Source organism: Manis javanica, chromosome 3, assembly GCF_040802235.1.
Source record: "Manis javanica isolate MJ-LG chromosome 3, MJ_LKY, whole genome shotgun sequence".
NCBI classification, from domain to species: domain Eukaryota; kingdom Metazoa; phylum Chordata; class Mammalia; order Pholidota; family Manidae; genus Manis; species Manis javanica.
The window spans coordinates 9,109,866-9,118,843 of NC_133158.1; the positions used below are offsets into that span (position 1 = coordinate 9,109,866).

General features: G+C 38.1%; 1 protein-coding gene across 25 annotated transcripts in view; it reads right to left on the reverse strand.

Moving 5' to 3' along the window:
- FHIT (fragile histidine triad diadenosine triphosphatase) overlaps positions 1-8,978 on the reverse strand; it is a 1,286,968-nt gene that overhangs the window by 667,003 nt on the left and 610,987 nt on the right. The gene's annotated exons all lie outside the window — the stretch shown is intronic.

Sequence of the window (8,978 nt, forward strand, 5' to 3'; positions counted from 1 at the left end):
AAATTTAGGAAGTTAAACTAACAAGTCCAGTCCTATATGTCAAGTTTTGGATGTGGGTGGAGGAGGGATACGCTGAGGTATCACCATCTTTGAAGAGACATCTTATTAAGAGGGAATGAATCTAAGAAACAATGTTTCTGGGCTATGAGTTTGACTTAGTTTACTAATTGTGACCACCTTAAAATAACCCAAAAGGGTTGGTAAATTAAATTCCCTGCCACCACAGTTATAGACAGAAAATTGTATTACTGAACAATGTTGTACACATAAATCACATTTGTAACACTTGTGCATCTTAAGAAGGGACTTCAGATAAGTACATAACTATCAACATAGGTTTATTTAGAACTTTCAGTTGAGTTTTCTCCTTTCATGTAATTTGTACCATCTTCTTAGAAAAGATGAAAAAAATATATAACTATATAGACATAATGATGATAATCATCTCAATAGTGCCATATTGTACTTCAACATGCCAAAAGCTCTACCTGCTGTATTAGCTCAAATTCTATTCCTGTTATGTGAGATTTGGAAAATATTAAGGAGGATTTTTTTTGGGGGGGTGAGAGGGTATCCTAAGAGTTCAAAGAGGAGTTTCAACAATCCCTGGAGTAATGGCTCATGGGATCACAGTTTAGTTTCTGATGCAGACAACGATAAAGCACAGCTGCCATTCTGTCTACATTTTTATGTATTTGTTGGGGTTTTTTTAAATCTAAATTCCACCCCTGACTCAGAAAGTAGAGAAGGATGTCATGATGGAATGTGTACACACACACACACACCCTGGGTTCAAGTTTCCCTCCCCAGACCCACAGAGCAGACATCTGTGATATCTCCCCCCGCCTCCCCCCCCATTTCTGCAACCAAGATGTCGAGAGCTGCCCTCATTTCATATATTACCAAGGCCTGCTACTGTTCTGCTCTCCCTCTGGACCCTATAGCCTGCTGCCCGTAGCTTTCTAGTCCACTGCTTTTACACAGTGGAAGCTGAGTCTGATAACTAAATTGCCAAAAGTCACACAGATAAGACGGTTGCATTGGGATTCACATTTCTGTTGGTCTAATCCCAGATTCATGACCTAATACATTCACTATACTGCTTCCTACTATCATATTTCAAATGGAATTTGTAAAAAACCCAGTAACATTTGTTTATTGCCCTAGTGCACCATTTAGGACTTACAATGAAATGTAAACTACGTCTGCTGTTCGGTTAGTTGTAAGTGATGGATGAATTAAAAAGCATGTCCACTTCAGTCCCTTTGTGTTTTCATATTACCTTCAGACGACTCTTCTGTGATCCGGAATGGCCTTGTACCTGCGCTGATTATGATCTGTTTCATTTTCAGAGAAAACTACCCAACAAGCCCCTTTAACATGGACAGAGTTTTCCTTTGGAGGCAGAGGTGGAGCAGATGTGGTTTGGTTTGATTTGATTTTCCTTTTTTTTTTTTTTACATTTTCTTCTTTCACTGAATACCCCACATGCCTGCTTAGAAGGCCCTGCTACAAATTCAACCCCTTCCAACATTACCTTTCACAGAGATGCCACTGAGACAAATCCCAACAGCATCAGGCTACAGCCTGGTGAGGTTGGCTACAAAAAGCACTCACCCCCAGAGTCACCAGCGCACTTATTCTTTACACCTTTGTTTCCTGACAGTGAATGCAATGACAGCGTTGGTAGAAAAATATTGTGGAACTCATAAAGCCAAGGTGAGGAATGAACAAGCAGGAGACTGAAGCTACCAAAGGGAAATCAGATGCCTGAGCAGGCCATCTTCCTGCACAGAGGGGAAGAGTGCAGTCAGCAGTGAAAACCAAGCTCACTTAAGCCATGATCTATGAGCAATGTCTGCAATCTATAATTCATCTGAAATTCAAATCCAGTTTCACATATTCTGCAAGTCCAAAGTAGTCCAACTGACATTACTTTTCTCTAAGATTTTAGTTAAAACAACTATTCTTCATTTTCATTCTCCTTCCAGGAATTTCAAGACCCCTAGGATGAGATCTCTCTTCTACGTATTATTTTTATTCCTTGAATTTAAATAGAGTATCTGCTCAGTACAAATGCACCATTTTGGCCTTTTATCTCTCTTGCTTTTTGTAAAGCCAGTGGATTACTTACCCTTCCACTCCAGTCAGTACCAATGAACTAGACTGGAAGAATTTCTTTTGAAAAGTGATCTCAAAGGAGACAGTAAGGAACAAGCTTCTAAAACAAGGATACCTGGGTTAAGCTCTAGTACTTACTGGCTAAAAGGCTTTGGGTAATCACATTACCTTTCTGAACCTGTTTACCTCACAATGTGGATAGTAATACCTATTAAGCATGATTGCTTTAAGGATTCAAAATAAATTTAAGGCTTTATTTAGCACAATGTCTGGCACGTAGGCATCATGACTATACTGCCATTATTAAAAGTCCATTGGGTACATTCATGCACCATGTACTGTATCTGTGCTGCAGGTCCAACAGTAAACAATAGTAACGATGGTCACTAACCTCTTAGGTCATACATCAAATGTGACAGAGCAAGAAGCATTTACAGTAAGAGATGAAGTGTTCTGATGCAGAAAAGTGTTCAAGTAGTTATTTGTAATTAAAATTTTAAGACACATACATAACATCTTACCACAGAGGTTAAGAATCTGGACTCTTTCATCAGACTGTATGGGCTGGAATCCCATTTCTGTGCATTACCATCAAGTGTGACTTTGCATAAAGGTTTTCATTGGTGAAATTAAAAAAGATATTGGTAACTATCTGAAAGTGTTTTCAATGAGGATTAACCAAAAAACATGCAAAGTATGAGAACAGAGCTGGACATACAGCAATCCATCAATAAATGTTAACTATAATTACTAGCACTACACAATCTCATCAATAACCAACTTTACAGGAATGGTTTTCACCCTTCAAAATATCTTCTTCTGAGCATTTGAACATTGCTTTCTGTATTTTGAGTCAATTAAGCTGGAACTGGAACAAAAACCTAAGGTACCGCTAAAGATACTTTCAACTCAGACCACTCCTCGTTGGGTCAGAAGTTTACAAATGTTGGTGTCTCATTTCTGAAATTATTTTTGAGTGTTCTGTAAGACTGAAGAACAAGTGAGAGAGAAGGAAAATAGAAATATGAAATGGAGGAACATGAGGAACATGGCTGGATTTCAGTGGAGGTATCAGTATGAACCTATGATTTAGAATGTATGCATGCATTCATTTCCATTTTCTAGTCCTCTCCACAGAAGAGCCTAGAAATAATCTCACCTTCCTACCAATGAGCACACCTAGCACCTAGATATTGGTTTCTAAATATAATTTTCTACTAAAATGAGCCACGGCTCTGGAAATTGCTAATTCCAGAGCTGGAACAGGAAAAATATAAAATGAACTTGGAACATCTTCAGCCAGAAATTGAGGAAGCGTTCAAAGACTAAAAGAGTTATGGCCAAAGGACATGGCAAAGCCAATCTGTACAAAGGGAACCTGCTGCCAATGTGGGCAAATTTATGCATCAAAATGATCTAATGGCAACAGATTTTAATATTCTGAATTAAAAATAATCTGAGTTGACCAGAGGAGAGAAACAGACAGAAGGAGTTAAAAAACAAAAAACAAAAAAGAGGCAAGTTCCTTACAGAAGAATGTCAATTAATAAATGTAGAAGAAATGCTATAACTAGATAGCTCACATGTTGTAAGCCCCATATTATAAATGACTCAGGCCAAGACCCCCAAGGAAGGCTAAAACCGCTGGGATAAATATTATTGGGGAACAAGATATTCAGATGAGAATTAAGGTTGCCCTAAGCCTAAGAAATGACAGACTGTTCTGTAGCCATAGTAACAAGCAGCTTCCAGAACCACACTGAAGCCTGTTCAATTGACACTCTTTTGCTTGTCAACCAGTGACAACCTTTAGGTGTTGAAAGTCAGCAAATCAGACACAACTCACATCTCCAAGTACCAACTAATCAACATAATTTCCCCCTCACTTGAGTAAACATGCTTCCATATATCATGGCAACCCACTTACACCTCCAAAAATGTGCCAATCCCTGACTCTACAAATTTGCAGTCTAATCTGCTCATAGACTGTGACTGGCCAGCCCAGCTCTCCCTTATAAATACAGTTTTGTCTTTTTATTTCAGGTAATGAGTGATCTTAACATTACCCCACTATGTGCTAACTAAAAAGAAAAAAATGTGTCTTTCATAACAGGACAATCTGACAGTCACCATCTTTCCAAGAGGTCAACTTGGCAGCACCACTAGTGATTCAGATGGCCAGACATGATGGACTCTGGTATGATGCAGTGGTAAGCAGAAAACCTCATCTATTTAGCATCCTTGACAGAAATGTTTGCTCTCATCTGGATCTTAAGAAAATAGTCATCTGCAAATAGGGACTCTGTGGCATCTTACTGCACTGATGGACAGTGACTGCAAGAGGGTGTGGAGGGGGGACTTGATGGTGGGAGTGAATGTGGTGACCACATTGTTTTTCTTTTGAAGCCTTCATAAGAGTATATATCAATGATACCTTAATAAGAAAAAAAAAAAGAAAATTGTCATCTGAATCAAGAAAACAGAATGTTAAAAGGCACAACTGGCCTAGAGTATTCGAATGATTTAATGCCTCAAAGAACCAAGAGGGGAGTTCTGGAATATGTTAAAGCGGATTTAATAACCAACTGCTATGTATGAACTTTAACTGGATGTTGTATCATAGAGGAAAAGAAGCCAACTGAGGAAATGTGAGCAGGGACAGTATGATGATACCACTGAATTGATGTGGGTTTTCTTGGGAGCAGCAACGGAGGTGAGGTTGTGCAGGAGGGCGCCCTTACTCTTAGAAGACGCTTGCCCAATTACCTAGGAGTGAGATGTCGTGATGCCTGCATAAGGGACATTGGGAAATGTCTGAGGAACATGGCATAGGTACAGTAAGGAGTTAAAGTTGAATTCTTGGTGAAAGACACAGGTTGATCTCTGAACTTTTCAACTTTTCTATGAGTTTCCAACTTTTTTAACCTTATTTTTACGTTGAAAATTATATTTACATAGTACCTTCACAATATCCCAGATTTTACCTCTGCACCAATTTCTCACTTACAATCAAAATAAATCTGTTGTACTGTATTTTTCTATGTCACCTCATATCTTTCTTGGCAGAAGGAATGACCCAAATAAGCAAAAGAAGTTCAAAATACTTAATTTGCAAAATGATTTTCCTCCCACCTTTAAAAAAAAAAAAAAAGACAAATGTTTTCCAGTTAAGAATAGCCAAGATAAGACTCCCTTTGGAGTTTAAAAATCCTCCAGTCTTTATCAGAAGGTATTTTATCTCCAATGTCAGTAAGACAGCTTGGAAATCTGTAAGAGAAGCATCTGCCAGGGTCCATCGGGAGAAGCGGAGGCTGCCTGAAAGATGCTGGAGGCAGTGGTGGACTCAGATTCCTCCCTCTGCCTCCCACACTGACACTAGTCTTCGGTGTCTCATCTGAGGAGTCCCTGTGGGGCCTTAATCTGTCAGAAGAGCATATGAACAGAGGCCACCTGGCTGGAGAAAATGCAGCTGGTTATATCCTGGGGGACAGCGAAGTGCGGCAGACGAGGTAAAAGAAGGCAGCAGAGAGGGTGCTCGTGACAGATGATCAGGCACGCCAGCAGTGCCTGCAGAAAGCCCTTTGACCAGGAGTACGGGACTGCAGCTTGAAATACAAGCTTGTAGGCAAGGGTAACATGATCCTATGTGAGCTGAAGCCATGAAGAAAACCAGCCGTGGTCCCAGGAGTTGGAGGGCTGGGGGTGTTGTCACGGTGCCACAGAGCCTTCTCCATGGACCCTGGTACAGAATACAAACAGCGACCCTTGACATGGTGGAGAGAGGAGGAAGGAAAATCTATACATTTACGGGATGTGAATTACAAACAATTGAGGGAGTTCAGTGAGGGAGGAGAGATGATAGCTTTAGTATTTATGGATTTACAGGAAGAGAAACACACTCTGATAGCAACCCTACCCCAAAGGGAACCAACCACACAATTAAAAAAGAAAAAAAGAAAGACATATTGATAGAACCAGTCTTGCTAAGAAAAACAAACTAGAAAGGGAAGCTTAGTCTTTAAGAATAAAATGTTCACAGAAAGGAGGAGAAACATTTTAAGAAAACTCATGCAACACAAAATAACATTCAACTCCTCTAGAACTCTCTGAACTGCATAGGAACTTAATAACAATATAGCTAATATGTGACCCCTTCTTTACATGCCAGGGTCAGTTTAAACACTTTACATATTATGTTAACTCATATAATGTAATGCTCATAACAAGTCCATGAGGTAGATACTATTAGCCCATTTTAAATATGTGGTAACTAAAGGGAAGACATATTAAGTATCTCCTGCAGCCTGCTCCCAGAACAAGCTGCGCTCCCACCCACACCCAGGCATGGCCTGAAAAGCTGACGGTCCTCAGCCCCAAGCTTCCGCCTCTCAGGGTCCCAAACCACCTGTGATTTTAGGATATTAATGTCACATCTTTGCTCTTTTTCTCATTGAGAATTAGAGCAGGAATAGTGAGAAAAACAGAAAAGCTAGAGTTGAAGGCAAAGGGAAAGAATAACTATAGGATTCGGAGGAGCCACCCACAAACTTTTTGGTCTCCATTCCTCTTAAAACTGTTGAAGATTACTGATGACACCAAAGAGCTTGTGTTTATGTAGATTATAGCTATTGATATTTCATTAGAAATTAGAACTGAGAAAAACTTTAAATGTTGGTTACTTAAATAATAAACCCACAACACATTACTGTAAACACTATTTATTTTATAATAATAAAGTTATATTCAATCTGCTGGGCTATGTCTTTTGGCTAAAGTGTAGGTAGAAAAGCTGGTCTCAGACAGATAATGTAGTTGGAAAATGGAACATTTCACAGCTGCCCTGAAGGGCCTCTGGGTTTAGAGGATGGTCTCTGGCATTAGCCCATTTGGGTTTAAAACTTGCTGTGCCAATTTTAAGATGTTAGATCTCATCAATTAAGCTCTGAGTACTTACTCTTTCATCTATAAAATGGAGGTACTAATAGTACCTGTGTCATAAGATTGCTTATAAGTATTACACTGATATTTATCAAATGCTTAGAGAAATTTCATGGTGTATATAAATGCTATGTAATGTTAAATAAATAAATAAAGTAAATGAACACTTGGTTTTGCAGGCAGAATCTACGTCGTGGCATAACTTCTTTATACTAAATTTTGTGTTCTCACCCCTGGGACAATAGGGATGAACAGTTACATCCATGTTATAATAAGGAGAGTTATAATAGGGGCTCTAGCAAATTGAGAATTCAACTGAGATCATAGCTGAGATTCAGAAAAAACATCCTTAGAATCTCTACTCCACAGAGGATGAGTAACAGCATCCCACGTTCAAAACCCTTTCATGTTAAAAGTCACGTCAGACAGTGGGGATTCTTTAATGCAATTGCGTTGAGTGTTGGCTATGAAAACATGTCAGGAAGTTAAGCTGACGGATTCAAACATTTTATTTAAAGAAAAAAAGTGGTAAAAAGCTATGAATGATAATTAATACTAAAAATAAATGTTAAAAGTTCTCATCACAAGAAAAAAATTGTAACTACACGTGGTGACATATGTTAACTAAACTTACAGTGGTAATCACTTTGCAGTAAACATGTACCTGTAAAAATCATTATGTTGCATATCTAAAACTAATATACTGTTATGTATCACTTACAGCTCAATTTTTTTAAAAGGTCAATGCTATATCAAGTTTAGGTTAAATGTATTTCTGTTTGGGTAAATTTTTATTAATTTAATCTCTAAAAAATGATAGAGGTCATTCAGGAGGTAGTCTAAGAACTGAAGACAGAATGGAGAATTTGTTAAAGACATCTTTTCCTAATTATATTACCTCTCTATCTGATGTAATTTTGACTAAATGTATAATTCTTCCATTCAATCCCCCCAAACCTCCCACATCTTTGCAGACTTACTCCGCCTCCATTAAAGGTCATGTTTTCTTCCAAAGACCATGAAAATCATAAGTAAAGGACCATCTCCCTTCTGCTGCAGCCTCCCTTCCTAGGGCCACAGGCAGATGGCCTACTGATACTGCTGTGGAGTGGTTTTTTTTGTTGTACTTCATCAACACTCAAAGGATGTCTTCAGCTTAAGGGAATAATCTGGCTAACTGGGAAGTGTCAGATGTGGTTTATTATTTTCAAGGAATTATTACAGGTTGCACTGAGATAATAATCACATTAAATATGCTCTTGAATGTAAAACAACACAATCATATGGAACATAGTATTTCAGTGATGATTCACTGAAGATGCATTACAAAACGGTCCCATTTCCCAAGATGTACCTTTTCAGTATCATCTTTATGTAGGAGATATGTAAAACTGGCAATTAATAATAGACCAACTTATGAGTTTAATAAAGAAGTTTACATGTTTATTATTTTTAGACTGTGAATGCACGTTCTACTTCTAGAACATGAATATCTGGGTCATTGCTATACGTCCAGTCTCTTTATTTATAACTTGGGAAAAGCATTCTTACTTCCTTCAAAAGGCTGCTGGGAAGATAAAGTGAATTTTTAAAGTATGCCTATGCAGTGCTATGAGCTTCTCAATGATAGTAGAATAAAGAAAAAGAAAAATCTTAAATAAAAAAACCCACAAGAAAACATAGTAAATATTTAACTGACCTCAGGAAAGACTTCATAAGCATGAAAGAACTGTAAAAACTCACAAATGGCAGTCAATAATCTTAACTACAAAAAAGATGACAATTTCTATTCTTACTAACATCATAAGCAAACTGAAGAAGATTGGGTCAAAACAGGAATAATATTCACAACAAATGGGACAGGCAGACAGTTAATTCCTAGAAGATATCTAACAATCAAGTTTTAATAAATACTCTAA